This window comes from Melospiza melodia, chromosome 5, assembly GCF_035770615.1.
Source record: "Melospiza melodia melodia isolate bMelMel2 chromosome 5, bMelMel2.pri, whole genome shotgun sequence".
In the NCBI taxonomy this organism is placed as follows: Eukaryota; Metazoa; Chordata; class Aves; order Passeriformes; family Passerellidae; genus Melospiza; species Melospiza melodia.
The window spans coordinates 32,414,793-32,434,754 of record NC_086198.1 but is presented as its reverse complement, the minus strand read 5'-3'; positions in this window follow the sequence as shown (position 1 = coordinate 32,434,754).

The window sequence follows — 19,962 nt, the reverse complement described above, 5'->3', positions numbered from 1 at the left end:
ATCAACTCAGAGGCTGACTCTGCATTCCCAGTACGTTCAGATTCTTCACTTGTAAGGACATGTGTACTGGCTAGGATCAAGGTTTTGCACATGAGGCTGAGAATGACAGTTTCAGACAGATCAAATTCCAAATTAGAAAACACACCTTCCAAGAAACTGCACAGGGAAGAATCTTTCCAGAATTTCAGCATCTCCCAAACAGCTATTGACTTGTTTATATTGCCTTACACAGGCACAGGCAGAGCTCATAGTCCAAATCAGATAGCGGTTTGATACTCCATCACGTTCCATGGCCCTCTCATCTGGATTCGTTTTTCCAAAGCCCTTCTATGCCAGAAAGACATTCAGATGTCCTCGACAATCAAATGAAAGTTTAGCCCCCTTAATTCCCGTTAAGCCTAGCATAGTTTGGTAAATGTGTGAGCCAAGCATGAAAGAGGGTTTGGCCCTTCAAATCAGAGACTCTATTGTTTCCTCCAATGCTGCTGAAATGCCACCGCCTCTGCCCTGGAGGGGACATATAAATGCCACCATAAGCTCTAGGACCCTAAGAATTTGGGCCTTGAGTATCTGAATGAGAAGAAAAATGTGATCCATACAATCAGACACTTAGGAGAAGGATAAGAATTTGATGTAGTAAGTATATAAATGAATTGATTCTTGGTGAAATGTGCTCAACAGCACAATGCTCCAAGGGGTTATTTGATCCTGCAAGGGAAAAGCAGCATTATGGAAGGCCAGGAGTGACACAGAGCAGGCAACTGCAGTGTCTGCAGGGTGTTTTCCAGTGAGAAGACTGAACTGAGTCAAGGAGTGTCTGTGTGAGAGCATCAGCTTGCTCAGAGAGGAGTCACAGTGGTCCCCTCAAGACAGCCAGCTCAGGGCAGAACCTCGGTGAGTCAGCCTGATCTGTTCTGCTTTGCACTTTCTCCTGCCCAGTGCTCTCTGGGCTCATGGTTTCAAGACCAAATTAATGAATAAGTGCCATGGATGCTTCTGGGTCATCTGCTCTACTGTCTGTATGGATCTCCAATGCACACATATTACACAGTTCTCTCTGTGAAGAATTTTTCTAATGCTTCAGGGCTGTTGCTTGCCAATATTCACTACAGGGACATTTTCAGGTGTCAGATGTGGCTGGTTTCACAGCTTCCCAGCAGTCTGAGGTGTCAGTGGGGAGATCTGTGCTCAGCAGCACACAGTGCAGAGCTGTGTGCCCTGCAGAAATGTGAAGAATGCCTGCAGAGCACAGGGGCCGTGAGGGCAGGAGCGTGGGCTGCTCAGGCACACTGCCACTGCTGCCATTGCCCAGTGCCCACCAGCCTCTGATCCCCTGCTGCTCAGGCAGAGCTACAAGAGACAGCTGTTTCTCACCCTTTTATTGCACTAATTGGTACAAATTTAAGGATTACTGATGCTTATTTCAGCATGTTTTGCTGCAGGGACAAACTGTCCTCTTGTCTGTACAGGAGAAGTTTTGATGTATAACACCTTTCACATTGAAAATGCATATTTATACCTCATCTGAATGGAAGTATCAGGAAAAATGACAGGCTATTTTGGAAGGATGCCCCAGCTGTAGCAGGTGAGTCTGCCCTTCCAGGAATGAAGGTAACAATTTCAGTTCAGGATTAAGATCTGAATCTTCCCCAGAACTCTAGGAAGTGACTGCTCAATCGAGGGGAGCTCTGGACATTTTTAAAAGAAATAGAAAATAGGAGACAGTCTACATGACTCACCTGCTTTAAGGAACAATTGAAGAAAAGTCATTGTAAATGGGAAAAAGGAGTCAGGGGATACAGTCACATGGCCTCAACTGGTCAGAGGAGTGACTGAGCATAAAAGGATCCTGTAATGCATTGATGGGTGGTTGTTGTGTGGGGATTGGGAGGGTCTTGATAGCACCTGCCAAAAGTAAGGGAGACTGAGGGTTTTGTATTTTGAAGACAGAAAAATCCATATATATATAGCATGACCTACAGAGAAAGAAAATAGACAAATTATGTTTTATGGACTTAAGAAAAATGCACATCTGAAAACCTTGATTGTTGCCAAGTCACAGTTTTTAAGGGCTGTACAAGGTGGCTGGGTGTGATGTGGTGATTTTACTCTTGCCTGAGCTCTAGTGGGAGTGACAAGCTGTATTGCTGTAGCTCTTTGGGACAGGGCAGTCCCCTCTGGGTCTGCCCTCTAGGATATTTTGTGGCTCCAGGCAGTAAGAATCTGGGTGTACCTCTATGAAGTCCTGTACTATTAAATGGGTGACTTCATGGGTGTGGGTAGGCAGTGACAGCCACGAGGCATGACTAAAGGTGCTGCAGATACTTAGGTCAGACCTGCCCATCCAGCAGTGCCTCATGAGGATAATGACAGTGACACCTGCAAGCTGCTCTCCATGCAGGCAAAGGTCAGCATTTGGTAAGCTCCAGCTCTTGATGTGATATTTAAAAACATAAACTTTAGTGGGTGTGCTGCTGCCAACTTCCGCTCTACTTCTTTTCTCTTCCTTAAAAGCTCATGGCCCAAATGGTGGGTGTGAGGGATTATGGCCTATGGCAGAGCACAAGCCTTTGTGCGATTTTCATTTCTGTGATATATTTCAGTGTCTGAGCTAGTATCTGTTACCCAGTTTCTGCTTTCTGTGCTTATCAGTCGTGGCTCCAGAAGATGTCCTGGCACACAAGTACTGCTGTTGGCACTTGGTTCTGATGACAGAAAATAATCTTGCTAAAGAGTGGGAGGCCCTATGTAGCCTAAATTCAGGTTTGAATTCCTTGATTTGTTCCTATGATCACGCCACCCCTCGGGTAGCATTTGTAATGAGAATGAAAGGATTGATCACTTGTTTTTTGAGTTAAATTCATGTCTTTTCAGATGAGGCTCTCCTTTTGCATTGGAGCAGCTAGCTCAGAAAATCCTGGAAGAATTTTCTGTGCTTGAAGCTAATGAATTGTCTAGAAAGAGGTGTTTGCAAACAGGATTAGGGGTTTTCCTTCTCACTGTGAAACAAAGGAATACTTTGTGTTTATCAAAGTCCTTCCACTGAAGTGCAGCACGTGTGTGTGATGCTGCCATGGCAGCCTGCTTATTGTGATTGTCTACTACAAAAATAGAACAGGAATCTCTGTTTTTCCCGTTAGAGGTTCTCTTCTATCTTCAGCAGTGTGTTTGTTGATGGTTGGAGGCCAAGTCATGAAGTAGCTCAACTGCAACTTCCAATTATTAACCTAAAATTACTTAGTTATTAATCATGCAAGGAGCAGAAGTTTAACAAAGTCTGTAAAGACTCCAGGATCATCACATTCCCTGCCTGCTCTAAAGAAATTATTGTTACCCTTTCACTCAAAAGGTGAAACATTATTACCAAGCTGTGACTTGTTCATAGATTTTCAGGGCATGCAAACTATGCTGATTATGAAAGAGGGAAAAATAATTGTCTCTGTGCATTGATGATTGAATTTCTATGAAAGAGATCAAGGATTTCTGTTTCTTGTAGTTGACAGTAAAGTAGTTCCTGCTCTGTGGCCCTGAGGACTTGTTTCCCCTCCCCACACCTGCTCCCAGCCTGCGGTGACCAGTCCTTCCCAAGTACTCACCAGGGATAGAGCACAGAGCTGGTGCTGTTGGCCAGGATTTCAGGGTGAGGGCAATGGTGCTGTGACTCCTGCGGGGCTGGTTCTTTGTGAGTGCTGTGCTGTCTAAATGAACCATTTCTGACAAAAGCAGGCAGGAGCAGGGGAAGAATCTCTTCCAAGGTATTCTGGGACACTCAAGGAAACACAGCAAGGACACCCAGGTGACAGAGGAGAGGGAGGTCACTCAGGTTCGAACATGAACCATTAACCACAGAAACAGTGATTACAGTCCATATCTTACCTGAATTTGTGCATTTGATCTCATTTGCACTTACACTTCATAAGCTTAGGATTTAAGAGGCCTTTATTTGTTTTGTTCTGTGACTATTTGGGATAATATGATAACATTTCATACCAGAAGGTGGTGGCCACAGCCAAACTCCGAATTTCCATCACTTAACTTATTGTTTCAGTGGATTTCCTTATGGGGATTCAACCTCTCTCTGACCTAAAGGTGGCTTTTTGTCATTTGGTTTGCTTTAAATGCTTCCTGTGTCCTTTGTGTCACTTGTCCAGCGAGGACCTTCCCAATAACTGTGCGGCTCCTTATGCTGACAGCATTTTCTCACTCCTTTGGGTGAGTTCTGGACCCTGGAAAAAGAAAAATCCCTGGGAGCATCAGTGTCAGGAGGGTGGCTGGTGTGTCTGTGACACGTTCAGTGCTCATTAGGCTGTGGCTGCACTCGCGCTAATTAATGGGCACGAGAGCAGCAGGCCGGGTTCGGCCGAGCTCGGCTCGGTTCGGCTGAACTCGGAGCCGCTCGCTGCATTCGGAGCTCAGCTCGGTTCGGTTCGACCGACCCCGTAATGTTCAGGATGGTTCGGCTGATCTCGCCTTGGTTCGGCTTATCTAGTTCGGTTCGGCTGAACGCGGTTCCGTCCCGTTCCGTCCAGTTCACCTCAGCTAAACTGGGATCGATTCGGCAAATCGCGGCCAGAGTCGGCCCTTCGGGTACCATCGGCTCTTCTCGGCCACACTCGGCTGTTGTCGGCTCCACTCGGCCGCACTCGGCTCTTCGGCCGTCCCTGACTCTGCTCCGCGGTGCAATGGCGGCCCGTGGCGGGGCGCCGCTCCCCGGCCTGAGCCCGTGAGGGGACAGAGCGCTGGCACAGCCGCCTCAGCCCGGGTCACCCTGTCCCTGCCCGGGCCCGCGTCCCCCGGAGCGCGCCCTGCAGCGCAGAACGCGGCCTCGGAGCCAGGAGCGGGGCCAATGCCCTCGGCTCGGCAGCGGCGCCGGGAGGCGGCGGGCGGTGCCCTCAGGTGAGCGGCCGGAGCGGAGGGAGCGGGGCCGGGGGCACCGGGGCCGGGCACCGACAGCGGGACGGGGCTGCTTCGGGCGCTGCTGCTGCGGGGGACCCGCTGTGGGTGGGACGGGGCTGTCCCGGCCCTGCGGCTCTCTGGGATCGCGTTCCGTGGAATAAAGCTGGGGCTCGTCCCGGCTGCGGGGGCAGCGCTTTGTTGTGTGAGAAACAAAGTTCACTCTTTAGAATTTTTACACGTTTGTTAAGGGACAAAAGGCAGCGCTGGGGTGCTGGGCTGTTTGCCAGGAGCACCCGGTCACCTTAAACCGTGTTCTCTAGGTTCTGTTCCATTGCAGTGGTGTGTGCATATTCATTAGAGTTTATACAAGTTCAAACAGTCCTTGGAGTTTAGATGTTCTTTTGCTTGGTTTTAACCTTCGTGCCATCTTGTGGATTAAACCAATATACTTTATTTCTTCCTGTGGTGCCATCCTGTTTTATTTTCACTCCCTCGTTATTTGATAACGAGGATCAATAATATTTTCCTTTTTTCTCGGTGCTCTGGTTTCTGTTTCTGTTATCTTGTGTTTCAGATAAGATTGTCCCCAAATGTGGGAAATCACCTAATTACCTTACACCATTTTCTGAGTTCTTTACATGTAAAAGCATTTTAACATTTCACAGTCTCTATTATGCTACAGTCTAAAATAGTATCTCTTACACTGCTATTTACAAAAGCTCTGCAGTGCATACACGAACTGCCAGATGATACTTTATCAGAAGCAGTAGTTACAGATTGTATTCTCTCAGGAGTTCTGTGGTCAATAACACTGTGCCACAGCTAATACAGGAATGGCAGAGGCAATAACTGCATTTGTTATGTTTCATTGTGGGCTGGGCTGGGCTCTGTGTCCCGGGAAGCAGCGGGATGGGGGTCCCTGTGCCCCCCCTGGGTCCCAGAGAGAAGCTGCTCCTGTGGCTGCAGCTGAGGGGCAGTGGGAACCCTGAGCAGTCCTGGTGGAAACCGATGGCAAACCAGGTTTGGTTGGGTTTGGGACTTGCCATTTCCCCTGCTCCGTGTGTTTTGCCTTAGGAAACAGGAGCTGGGCACCGAGACATTTTGTTACCCTAGAAGGGACGAGTTTATTTGTATTTATTTCCTGAGGCACTGGAACGATTTGGGTCTCAGCTGGCACCTGAGAGCCTCCTCCTGTGTCCTGGGTGGGGTGGTGGCGATCAAGGGGTGAAAGCTGGGGCAGGAGGGTGGGCAGAGAGGAGAGCAGTGGCTCTTTGAGTATTGCATCTGGAAAGGGCCCTCAGGTTCCTGCTGGGAGTCCTGGGAACAGAGCTGAGAGTGGCTGAGCAGCGAGGATGGTGCAGCCGGAGTGCTGAGAGTGCAGAGGCTGCAGTGGGTGTTGTCTGCTGCTCTCCTGGTGTCCCATAACCAGTGCTGGGCTGGCACCCGGGCACCTCCCAGGGCTGGACACCCTCGGGGCAGGGGTGGCTTTTAAATGTTTAAATGCTGCAGCACTCCCTCAGATTGGATGGGTGTGAGGATATCCAGCTCTTCCTTAGGGCTGGGAGCGTGGCAAAGGTGCAGAGCTCATGGTCAGTCTTGTTTAAACACCTGGAATAGCAAAATACATTAAAACAGAGACTTTGAGGAAATAACATAGGCGAGTCTGTTGCAAGGATAAGTACAAGCTGTCTTTGTTACAGATCCACACTGCTGGATGTTTTGTCAAACCCCTCTGGGGACAGACGTGTCCCCAAAGGTTCCTGAACCCCTTGTTCCCTGCTGCAGGGCAGGGTGTGAGCCCGGTCTCGGGGCTGTGTGGCTCCTCCTGCCTGGAGCAGGGACAGCCTGAGCTGGGCACAGAGGTTCAGTTGTTGGAGCAGCTGGGGACCTCTCTGTGCCTGGGAATTGTTGTTGCTGCGTTGCTGTCACAGCTGCAGGGCTCCCTCAGAGCCTGGGCCTGCAGCAGCACTTGGAGCTGCTGTGCTGGGCAGGGAGAAGCAGCTCTGGGCTGGGGCTCTCAGTGCCATCAGTGCCCATGGAAATGCAGCGTTGGTTTCACTTCCAGCAGCCTCTGTGCTGTGCCACCCTGGGTGCCAGGGCACAGAGCTGTGGGAAGGCTCCATCCCATCTGTGCCAGGGGCTGCCAGCGCTTCCAGCAGCAGTGCTGGGGCACCAGGGGCTGCCTTTGGAGCCTGGCTTTCACACAGGGTCACACACTCTGCCCTGCAGCATCCAGCTGGATCCTACAGCTGCACAGTTCAGCCAGCAGGGATTGGAGTCAGCTCTGGGGCCCAGAGCAGGTTTGTCCCACAGAGAGGGACTGAGCTCCCTGGGACAGCTCAGAGATGGACACTGCCTTTGGGGCTGATGGTGAGTGCTGCCAGGTGATTGTGGTAAGGGGGAACTGAAGCTTTCTTAGAAAAGCCATCAGCTGTGAGGAGAATCTGTGGAAAACAGGTGCTTGGTGCACTGGCTGGTAGCAGGTCCTGGGCTTTTCTTCTTCTTTCCTTTAACCTGTTCTTAAGAGGACCCCAAAACTGCAAAATCTAAAGGAAGGGGGATGTGGGGTGAAAGTTGCTTTTCATTTTTTGAAGTGTTGCTGTGGATTTTGGTGTGTCAAGTGGCACTACCAAAACAGCATTGGAATAACCAAACTTCAGGACTCTGCACTTCATTCCTTTAATGTGTTTGTGTGGGTGCAGGAAATGCCAAATCCCAAAGCAATTCCATGTCTGTAACTTCAAGTGCAACATCTTTAAAACCAAGTGCTCAGTGTGGGCTTTGCACGTGGATGCAAATGGTCAAAGGCCTTTCTTGTGTCCCAAAAGCAAAAACCCTTTCTCTGTGAGGTTTTGGAGGGGATTCTCTTTGGGATTTCTTGTGATGCAGCATCCCAGGTGTCCCTGCCTTTGTGCCAAGTCCAGTGGTAAAGGATGGAATGGCTGACACGTGGGGTCTGGGATAAAAATGGTTCTGTTCAAATTAGGCAGAGAATGCAATATGGAAAATGAGCATCCTTTTATTGTCTGAAATAGTCAGGAATAAAAATGCTGGGAAAGGACACGTTGATGTTTGAATTGGTGTCACCTCTCATGATAAAACCCCATAGGGACCAATCAGAGCAGAAGTCTGAGAGCTGGGATCCTTTGACTTCCACAGTGGACTTAATTTTCTTTTTCTCCTCTCTTTCAGGGCAGGAAAAATCATCAAACTCCTCCCATCTTTGCCAAAAGCTTTGGTGTTTGGGCAGCCAAAGGCAAGAGGCCTCAGCACCAGGGCTCTGCTGGAGGGCTCTGGTCCTGCCCACGCTGTGGGGTAAGTCAGAGGGACACAGGGCTCCTCTTTTCCTCTCTGCTGGGACTGACTGCCATGGGAATGCCATTCCTGCCAGCCCAGCCCCAGCTGTGTCTGCTGGACAAGGGCAGAGGTGAAGGGACAAATGCCAGAGTTCCCTGGGGCTGAGGGAGCTGTGGTGTTGGCTGTGCCCTGAGGGGCAGCTTGGGCACTGCCTGTGCCCCCAGGACTGCTCTGGGGTCAGGAGCTCTCGGTGCATTCCCAGCCCTGCCAGGGGGGGCAGCTGCTGCAGGGCTGGGTGACAGCCTCTGCTGGGGCTGGGGCAGGGCCTGGCACAGGGGCAGGGCTGGGAGGGTTTGGGAGCACTGGGAGGAGAATGAGGGATGGTGCGGGCACAGAGCTCAGCCTGTGCTCTGTCAGCACAGCCCTGCAGGGCACTGGGATCTGGGAACAGCTCCAGCTCTCCTGGTGCCAGGGATGGGCTCTGAGGGACTGGGCTCACCTGTGGCCTCCCAGGTCAGCAGGGACAAGGGGAATGTGGTGCCAGAGCTGGGCCCATCAGGCTCTGTTTCCCTCTGGGAAAGCACAACAGTCTCTGGGCTCAGGTGAGTTTCCTGCAAGTGCTTAGAAGAGCAATCCAGGGAAAAGGGAGTTCAGGAATTGCATCTGCTGCTGGGAACAATGCCTCAGGCTTGTTAGTTTGTGTCTGTGAGAAGTGGGCTTTGGGCTGGAGACTGAGTGGGAGGGAAGGGGAGTATTTAGAAATGATATCAGCATTTCTCCCAGAACTGGGGTGCAGCAGTGATGGGGGTGGTTGGGTTTGCTCTGGGCCTTGTTATTCCTTGTGCAGTTTTTCAATTCTGTTGCATGATTTACTGTCCAGTATCTTTCTACCAAAAACTGACAGGAATTTAGGTTCAGGGTTAGAACTTAGCTCCATTCACTGCAAATCTTGCCAAGGCTGGGGGACTGGGGTGATGGCTGCTCTCAGCAAAGGTTATTTATAATGCTGTGTCAGATTTCCCTCAGTGCTGGGCAGGAAAGGTGAGGGTTTGGAGCAGGAATTCTGCAAACAAGGCCTGTGTGATGGTTGATTTGTTTTGTTTTTCAGTGAGCCAGGGCTGGCACAGGGAATGGTGCAGGTGCTGGTCTGGCAGTGGAGCTGCTGCCCTTTGGAGCCGTTTTAAAGGTGTGATCATGGAACATTTTGGGGGCTGTTTTCAGCAATCTGGGTTTAGAGCTCCTGTCCCCAGCCCATTGCTAACCCTGACACATCTGCTCTGGTTTCAGGCTGTCCTTGCTGGAGCACCCTGGTCCCTGCCATCCCCTGGGACACAGAGGGAGCCCTGTCCCAAGTGGCTTTGGCACCTTGGCAGGAATGTGGCAGCAGCCCCAGAGCAGCTGGAGGTGAGAGCTGGGTGTGTGAAACCGAGCAGGGCTTACCTGGGGCTGGGGGAAGGGGAGGAGTTTCCATCCCCCCTGGAGCTTTCCTGCTGGGATGGGGCAGCACAGGGAGCAGAATTCATTGTGCCCCTCCCTGGGCACTGCTGCCCTTGGTGTCTCTGCTGTGCCACCAGACCGTGGCACTTTGCTGCTGTCACTGCCACTGCCACCCCACTGGGGCTGTGCCCTCCTGCCAGCCCCACCCAGGAGCTCCAGGGGGGCCTCTGTGCTCTGTTGGGAGCGTTGGCTGGGAATGTGCCTCATCCCTGGCAGGGTCCCTTTGTCCCTGGGCTGCCAGCCAGAGCTTTGGGCTGCTCAGGCTCAGGGCTGGATTGCCCAGGGCACTGAGAGGGAGCAGCACAGGGAGGGTGACAGAGAGGGGCTGGCAGAGCCCAGCTGGCAGCCTGTGCTGGTGCTGCAGGTGGGCTGGGGGCACTGCAGGGAGTGAATGTCCCTTCCCTAAGCAGCCCTGCAGATCCCAAGGGCTCCTGGAGCAGGATTTTATTCCTTACTTCCCTTTGTGCAGATTGAGTCTCCAAAGTGCCATGAGCAATTCTTTGATTTCTCTAGGAGAAAACCTCCCAGCAGAGACAGATTGCAACGGAGGCCAGAGTTGTGTTTGGAGCAGGGAGTGCTGAGAGCTGCATCTGCCTGTGCTGCCACAGCCTGAGCACAGCCTGGGAACAGCCTGGGAAAGGGACTGGGGCAATTTCTGATGCCCCAGTGAGAAGAACACAAACTCAGCCATTCAGCCTGACAGGCCCCTCCACCCAGAGCTCAGCACACATCCTCAGAGCTAAGTCCAGCATCCAAAGGGAAAAAACCCAGAAGAAAAAGGTGATTTATTTTGATTTAAATTTATTTCAAGTTCTTAAAGCCCAATCAACATTTGCTCTTGATTTTGGTTGGGTGAATAACGAGCAGTGGGCACAGATGATGCCATTCATGTAGCTGCAAACCTGGTGTAACCTAGAGGGGATACAAGAACTGTTTGTGTAGGAAAATGCAATGTGAGGGGATGTCAGGGGGAGTGAGGTGGCATTTGTGAGGGAATTGCTGAGGTCATTGAAGGGAGCCCAGCAGACAATTCCCCTGGGAAATCCGAGGGCCCACAGCCAGGACTCTCCAGGGCTGAGGGGCAGCCCTGGGACTCACTGTGTCCTCCTTCCTTGGCAGCACCAGCAGGGAAGGGACAAGAGGATCCCTGTGGGATGAGGCTGGAGAGAGCGAGCAGAGGAGCAGCCTCGGGCTGGAGAAGGGCAAAGGGACCAACATGGTGTCACCAGGGCACCTGTGAGGAGCAGAATGGACACCTGGAGGCCACATGGAGGTGAGGAATGGATGGTTTGGGGCAAAGTCTGAGTTAATCTACAGGGAAATAAGTAGGGGATATTTAGGAGGGAAAAGCTGAGGTGAGGAGTTCACCCACCCTGGCACAAGGTGTGTTTGCACAGGCTGGGGCCAGAGGTGAAGGTCAATCCAAAGCCAGCCCTGCGCAACCTCTAAATCCCAGGATAAGTTGTACAGGCTGCCCACTGAGGGATTAAAACTACATAAAAATGAAACCAAGAGCATTGATGAGATTGCTGGGAATCCCATTAACTTGTTGTCAGAACTCCTAACACAGTTTTGAGCTTTGATGACAAGAATGCATTTCTTTATTTGGATTATCACTGTGTGGGATATGGGGTTTATTTGGATTTTAAAGCTCTCATGGTGGCCCTGACACTGCTCAGGAGCTGGTAGGAAAAGCAGTCAGAGCTCCTGGCAGGCACAGGGTGTTTTCCCCCATAGTGGATTGTGGAGGAATTGTCTAGGACCTGGATTGTCCCTCTGCGTGATGCCACTTGCTGTGATTTGTATAATTCCATACATTTAATTCCCAAAACTTCCCAGCCCAGGGGGTTGAGCTGACAGGGCAGGACAAAGATTGTTCTCTGTGTGGTGCCCAGATTTGGGGTTCCCTGTCAGCTGTGCTGGTTCTGATGAATTATACCCAGAGCCCCAAATTCCCTGCTCCATTCCCACTGCAGTAACCTCCCAGTGCCCCATGGAGTGTGAGCATTCCCATGCAGAGCTGCTGCCTTGGACAGCAGCTGTGTCAGGAGCCAGCAGAGCTTCCAAGGAAGCTCAGCAGCAGCACAGGGACAAGGACAGGGTTACATTCCATAGAACTGGCTGTTTATAACCCTCACCCCAATGGTGTCCCTGGGGTCACTGGACAGAGCTGCCTGGAACTGAGCTGATTTCAGCCCCTGAGCTCCAGGATGGAGAACATCCAGTTGATGTCTAAAGCAGGAGAAGGCAGTGGCCAGATGTGCTCCCAGCCTGTGCTGGGGCAGCCCCTGTGCCCAGGGGGGGACATCTCTCCCTGCAGAAGCTCAGCTCCTTTCAGAGCCTCAGCAGTGGCCTCTACAGATTCTTTTCCCTCAGGAAAGCGATGCACATCCCTGTCTTCAGCACACCTCCAGTGGGACCTACCTGTGAAAGCTTTCCACCACTTGTGCACTTGCAGCTGGATCCTGAAAAACTCCAAACTCCATCCCACTGATTTTCAGCTATCTCTGAGGGCTACTGCCTGGGATTCAGTATCTGTGGGGAAAGATTGCCTTGGCTTCAATGGTGCTGATGGATGGTGGCCTCAGGCTGGGCAGGAGGGAAGGGATTTGGGGTGGCTGGGACATAGCTGGCAGCTGTGGGGGAGCTCTGAACCAGGAATTGCTGCGTGAGCCCCTGTGCAAACGGGCCGTGCCTCCATTCCCAGGTAATGCCAGCTGCTCCTTGGGCTCCTTCCGGGCTCTTGGTGCTCTGTGTGGGCTGGAGCATTTCCACGTGCCTGCTCAGAGCAGCCCCTGGCCCAGGAGCCACGGTGCAGGCACAGCTCCTCCTGCAGATCCCACAGACACGAGGGGCTGCTGCCTTCAGGAGCTTCTGGCTCCTCCTGCCCTGCGCTCCCAGCCCACTGGGACACCCTGAGGGAACACCAAGGAGCACGGCTGGCAGCGAGCAGGAGACACCGAGGCCTCTGGGCCCAGAAACAGCCCCGGCCCCAGCAGCCACCGTCACTTTGAGCTGGCAACGCTCACCTGCAGGAAACGCCCCCTGCCACTCTCCAGAGGAACTTCCCCACGGAGCAGGGTAACCCTCAGGACTTGTCTTGTTCGCTTCTTCCTGGGGAAACAACGGGACATTGTGTGAGCACATTTACAGCTGCTGGGTAAGTCCTGGAAAGGGCAGAAGAATCAGGGTCATGGGGAAGAGTTTGGTGCTGACATGCTGAGTGCCAGCCAGTTCTGCCCTAGAGCCATTGCAGGGGCTGGTGTGTAAAGCAGCATTAGCAGAAGGGAAGGAGCTGCATTTGTAGAGGAGGTCTCTTACTGGCAGCACTCACTCCCATCCCACACAGGACCTTTGGAACAACCCTGGGATTGGCTCAGGTGATTGGAGCAGGGTGCTGAGAAGACCAAAATTCTGTGTTCGATGTGCAGCTGGGCTGGTCACTTCTCAGCATTTGACTCGGTGATCCTCACGGCTCTGGAAATAAAGAACAAACAATTGTCACTGGTTTTTTAACACTGGGGTTTTTTTCCCTCGCGTTTCCCTGGGGCTCCAGTCCCACACCAGGCACAACGGGAGCGGGAGCAGCAACGCCCCGGCCCCAGCGGCCGTCCCAGAGCGGCTGCTCCCGGCCGGGGCGCTGCAGCCCCGGGGGTGCGGGCACGGAGAAGGGGCTGCGGGCGCTGTGGCTCGCAGGGGAGCGCGGTGCTCGTGGGGTTACCGGGCCGGGGGCGCTGCGGGGCGGCGCCGAGTGAGCGGCGATACCGATGGGGTCCCGGGGCCGGTACGGGCGGTGTCCGCGTCCTTCCCGCTTCCAGCCGCGATCCAGAGGCTGCTCCCAGCAAGCGTCGTCCTCCTGGCGGGCATGGCACTGGCACAGCACCGGTTCCTTGCTGCCGCAGCCGGAGCATGCCTGGAGCCCCGGCAGGACTCAGCCCTGCGCCGGCCGCAGCCGGAGCGGCAGCGCCTGTCCCGGAGTGGCTTTTGCCGCCCGCGGCGATGCCGGCCCCGATCCCAGCCCCAAGCCCACCTTGATCCTCCCCCCTTTTCCCTGCTCCGCTTTCCCCCACCCCCCTCCCCCATCGTCTCTCCCCACCTGCCCTCAGTCCTGCTCCTTCCTCCACCCTGCCTTCCCCCCAGCCCCGTTCCCTGCTGCCCTGCGCACCCCGACCTCTCCCCACCTGCCCTAACCTACCCCTCCGCTCCCCTATTCTCGTTCTCCTTCCCTCGCAACCGCGGGGCTCGGGGTGCCGGGCAATAATAAAGCCCTGAGGGCCGGAGCCCGGCGCCCCCGCCCTCGCTGGGGTCCCCCCATTGCAGTGCAACACAGCGCCCCACAGCGCCGGGGCTCCGGCTGTCCCTACATCACACTGGGGGGGTCCTGGGGTGGGGGGTCCGAGTAACAGGGGCCCCTCACTAGGAGGGGATCCCGGGGGGAGGGGGGATGCAGGTCTTGTCCAGTGTTTCTGGGACTCAGACAAATGACCAAGGGGCACTTCCCAGAAACCTGGAAACAGCAGCTCAGCTGGCTGCTTTCAGCCCCCAGAGCAGAGGCTGGGGAGGGCCTTTGGGGGGGAGGGCTGGGGATGAGGCTCCTTCTCCGGAGGAGGGGTCCGATCGCCTTGGTCCCCAAACGTAGGGACACCGGCACGGCCCAGGCTGTTTCAGGGGTCTGAGACAGTCTCAGGAAAGAAAAGCACTTTTCAGCCCCTTTTCCATGTCCAACTGTTTATTGTGCACAGCCACTACAACAGTTATGACTTCTATTTAAACAATAACTTTATGACAATAAATAGTTAACAGTTATAACAAAGTTAATAGTTATATGTAATTGATGACAGTGAGTCATGGACAACTTGGCCAAAAGCCCAGATAACTGCAATTAGCTGGAGCTTTAAAGTGGCTTGTAACAAAAAGCAGCAGTTATTAGGGCAGAGCTGGAAGGAACTGGAGCAGCCATCAACTGCAGCATCTCAGTTCCAGAGCTGGAATGAAGAACACGCCACAGCCAGAGCTGGAGGTTCAGCAAGCTGCACTGGGTAACACCTGCAATTGAAACAAGCAGAAGGAACAGACATCACCTGGGCCCTCAGATATCCTGACCAATAAGTCAGCAGGGGTCCATCAGCAGGAGCTGTGAGCACCAGGAACAGCTCTCGTCCGGTGTCCATCAGCTGGAGCTGTCACAGGCACAGGTGTCCCTGAGGGAGAGCTGAGCTCACCTGCAGCTGCAGCAGGAACCTCTCGTGGCTGGGTCTGGAACTGGTGCACCCCGGATTCCCAGCCAGGTGCAGGCGTGGATGTCCCTGATCAGGAGCTCTGAGCAGCCTCTTCCCTCGGGGAGTGAAGCCAGACCAGGGGCCGCTCTCTGTCTGCACGGAGGTGGCTCCCAGTCCCACCCCTGAGAGCAGAAGGGAGGGGGGGCTCTGCAGGGACGTGGTGCAGCAGCGTCTCCTCTGTCTGTGCACAAAGGGGGTCAGTCAGCACCCCCGGGGTGCACAGCACAGCCCCACACGAGATGCCTGTCCCCCCTCCCAGGCAGGGGCAGCCCTTCCCTCCCTGCTGCCCCTGCTTTGGGCACAGACCGTGCACCGAGGACAGGGAGGCAGAAATCTCAACGGGAGAGCTCAGGGCTCAGCCCCAAAAATGCACGTTTCTGCCCAGAAGAGCAGAGGAGGAGGCACAGATTGCTGCAAGCCCTCTGCTCAGTGAGGGGCACTGTGGGAACCAGCCACCAAACAACACTGGGGCTGAGCCTGGCCTGGCCCAGCACCTTCCCCCAGCCACTCTCACCCTGCCCCAGAGCAGGACTGGGGAGCCACAGACCGTGCTGCCCATCCTGACAAACACCACTGGGCCAGGCCCAGCACAACCCTGATCCCAGCCTGAACACGCCACAGGGCACGTCCCTCAAACAACGCCGAGCCAAGGCCAGCACTAAGGAGCAAATGCCACCGGCCACGAGGGGCCCAGAACAACCAGAAGCCCCCCGGGAGGGGGAGCGGGGCAGGATCGTCCCCAGCCCGTCTGGGACCAGAAGCCAAAGCAGCAGCAGCCCTGATGGCTGCTGATGGTGTGAGGAGAAGCCGCCCCCGGGCAGCTCTGGTGCAGCCCCTTCTCCCAGCTCCCTTCGCAGTGACGGCTCCCACCACTGTCAGGCACAGCTGAATCCCAGCCCCAGTTCCTGTCCCAGCCCCGCTGCAGCCAGGGCCCTGTCCAGGAGCACTGCCAGTGCAGCCCCAAACCACGGCAGGACAGGACAGGCCACACAACCAGAAACCACAGCACAACCATGTTCTTCCCAAGGAACAGCCAAGCACAGTGCAGAGGCACAGCCGTGACCCTGGCCCTGCTGCAGCCTGCTGCCAGCCCCAAAGGGGCCCCCGGCAGGGCCAGCACCAGAACCAGCACAGCGCGTTCCCCTCAGCCATAGCCCGGCACAACTTCCTCAGGTCATGTGCATCGGGGCATTCCTTCCTTCCTGCCTGATCCCGCAACCTTCCCCAAAGCTGCCCAGGTCAGAGCACTCACCTGGCCTCATCCTCCTGTGCCAGCCTCTCTTGGTGCCACGCTGGGGCCGTGCTCCTCACCTGGGCTCATCCTCCTGTGCCAGTGTGCCCAGGGCTGCTCCTGCTGGGGCCGTGCCCAGGCTGAGCCCCTCGGCCAGTCCCCTGTGCTGCTTCCTGTGTGGAGGCAGTCCCTGGTGAGGAAGAGGCTGCAGCTTTGCCCATTGGAAGACAAAGCTTTTGCCCCAGCAGGAGCTCCCAATGCACACCACAGGTCCCTGCAGGCAGCACAACGCAGTGGTGAAAGCAGACCCTGCTTCGAAGGACTGCAGCCGACCCCTGTGCACCCTCACCTGCCCCCTTTCCTTTCCCCGGGGCACTCCCCTGAGCCTCCCTGGAGCTCCTGAGCTTTCTGGACAAACACGAGCCCCCGCTGCCTCTCAGAAGCTTCTCCTGGGCCCAGGGCGGGTGCAGAGGCTTTGCCTCCTCTCCCTCCTCCTGCCGTGGCTGCAGGCCCCATCTGCCCCTTCCTTTGGTGGCTCTGCCTCCCTCCGGTGAGCCTGGGAGCAGGGACCCAGCTGTGCCGAGCCGGGCTGCCCAGGCACGGCCGCTGGACAAGGCACAGCTGGCTCGGAGACAGGGACAGTCAGGAAAGCCTTCCCCAGACTGACCGAATTTCACAGCAATGACCCGGTGGCTGCAATTGCTCCATCTTCTGCGAGACCCCATTCGGGGAGGGTCCATTTTGGGGAGCAGTGCCGGGCAGCCTTCTCTGCAGCTTCCTCGCAGCTGAACCCCTGCGAGTACGTTTGGAAAACACTGGTGTAGGTTCCAAGTTCCAGAGCACCCTTGACTCCCTTCTCTGCCATGTCACACTTTGCCGCGGGATAGGCCCCAGGCCGGGGCAGCCCTGAGCTCCCGGCACAGCCCCGGCACGGCTGCTCCTGCCCCCGGCTGGGAACCGCAGTTCGGGACAGCCCCGAGGTGGGAGAGCACGTACTCACCCTGGGCCCGAGCTCCGGAACGCCTCGTCCATGTCCGCAGACACCCAAAGGTCTCCCCAAGCGCACAGCGCAGCCCGGAAAGGGCGGGGACCCCGGCCCCTTTGCCAGCAGCCAGCCCCGACCTCACGGCCGGGCAGCGTCCGGCTCCCCGTTACAGCCCAGTCACGGCCGCGGGGACCGTGCCCGTCTCCCCGAGGCGCTGCCAAACCACAGCCCCGCCAGGGCCCCGCCGCCCTCCCAGAAAAGGCCGCGGGGCGCGCACGGCTCCGGCCCCGGGCGGGCGCTCCGCCCCGGCCCCGCCCCGCAGCCCCGGCCGAGGCGCCCCCTGCGGGACGCGCCCCGGTACTGCAGGCAGCGGCCCCCGAGCGCATCCCAACGCAGCCGAGCCGGTGCTGCGGCCCCACGGCGGCGCTTCCCGAGCTACGGCTCCCTGTGTCCCTGTAGGGCCCTGCCCGCTCCCGGAACGGGACCCGTGTCACCCACCAGGCAGCCAGGTTTGGTCCCTGATCATTCCCGGTGAGAAGCGATCCCAGCTCTTCCCCGTTCCCGAACGGCCGCTGCTGTCAGAGGCCCGGCGTGGAGAGGGGGCAGCCGAGCCGCATTTCACACCAGACCAGTTCCTATCCGGAACCCAGCAGCAACACACGGGTGTCACACCCTGCAGCCCGCTGTGATGAAGAGGCTCATTCTGCAGCATGTTTTATTGCACAGGAACACGATCCTTGGTCGATGCTTACCTGCAGAATCTTTATTCCTTCCTGTAAGCAGGTCGATGGAGCCAGAGGCCTGGGGCAGCACGGGGGCACTGAGCCAGCTTTGCACAGAGCAGCCTCCTCTGCCCCCAGCACAGCAATGCCTGCCGGCAGATCAGCAGAGGCCGACATGCCAGGCAAAGTCCAAGTGCTCCTTCTCGGGGAAACATCAGCAGCTCTTGCTGCCCCTGTGATGCTCCAGAAGAGGCTCTGGCAGAGCTGCTGTGCTCTGCACATGCCCTGACAGGCTCGTGTTTTTCCTCTTTGCTGAGGAGTGGTCTGAGCCAGTGAAGGGACTTGGTCCTGATCCCACAATGACCCACTCTATCCCAGACAGACACCCCTCATATGTGCTCCAGGCAAAGCACACCCACTCCTTACTGGCTTCTGGCAGGGCACAGTGACCAGGAGGTCACACAACAGCCAAATGTGTGTCCTTGGTCCCTTAGGACAAATGTGACCACACACTGCCCAGAGCAGCCCTTGTGTAGCTGCACTTTGGGACTTGCTGGCTGTGAGGGCTGCAGGGCAATATGGGCTCCTGAGGGCAGGGAACTCCCACTCCTTGGTGTCCCGCTGGACCAGTTCTGGATTAACGACTCAGTGTCACCTCTCAGGGCACTCAGGGACTCCAGAGTAAGGGACAGGCATGCAATGAAGCCCCTACTGCAACAAGGCAGCCAAGAGGAACATTGTGTCTGCAAGAGCTGCTCTCAGCTTTAATTCCTACACACACACAATGCACTTCCCACAGTTCCCACCCTTCCCAGGGAACAGCAAGCGCTGCACCACTGTCACCAAGATGTCTCCTTTCAGCTCAGGCCCGGGGAACAGCAGGCAGAGCACAAGCCAAAGGGAAAATGACTTCCTAATCTGCTTTTCTTCTCCTTGCAAGAAGCCAAGCTTGAAGTAGACATCAACTGGCTTTCCCAAGGATTATCAGGCAGCCTGTTATCTTCCTTTACCATGTCCAAAAAATCACCATTCCAAGCTGGAGTTCTCCATGACATGTAAAAGCCCAGCAGTCACTGTACTGCAAAGGCTGCTGTGCAAGCACTGGGCTTTGTAAAGGTACCGGAGCCTGGGCACTGCCAGGGAATGGGTGAGGCCTGTGCAGCACCCAGCAGGTCACTGCTGTGTGACAGAGTGACAGAGGCCTGTGCAGCACCCAGTAGGTCACTGCTGTGACATCCCTCAGCTGGCCTGGCATTTCCTCTCTTACCTGCACTAAGGCCATCACGCCACCTCCGATGCTGATGGAAGGTGCTCTTGAACAATCTGAAATACACAAGACTTCGTGGCACGAAAGCAGGTCCTGGCTGACCCTGTGGAGTTTGAGACATCATTATCTCCTGCCCTTGCCCTCAGCCCCAGATAACATGAACTAGCACAATTTATCTCACAACTCAAGGCACCAAGGTCTGAAAGCTGCAGGCCCTCATTGCTGGCACAGGGGATCATGTTTCTCTGGAGATCTCTGGAGATCAGCACATCTTGTAGCTGTGGAGAGTGCTCCTCTGAGTTTTTGGCGACTCTGGGACTTATACAGGATCCAGGTTTTTCATTCCAGCATTCCAGCTCACAAGACTGTATTACTTTTCAGTCACTTCCTAACTGCCTTTCATCAGGAAATATTACAGGCAAGACATGCTTTTAACAAGACACAGCCAACAGCAACTACCAGGAACTTTAGAGATTCCATGATTCAGCCACACCTTATCTATGAGCAGTGCAAGAATAACCCTTTTACCAAGCTTTTTGGGTAACTGCCAACAAACACAAGAAGTAAAAAAACAGGAAACTGGGGGCAATCACTTCTGCACCATCAAAACTCAATGACACTACAGTGGAGAGTAAGCAACTCTAGTCTGTTTTTTTAAAGACAGCTCAGCTCACATTCCTCCCAGCACCACTGCAGTAACCGTTTAAGCTGTATCCTGCAGCCAGATGCTGCAGCCTGGCAGGGTGTGGAGGAATCCTGGCTGGGACACGTCTGGGAGGAGTCCCAGA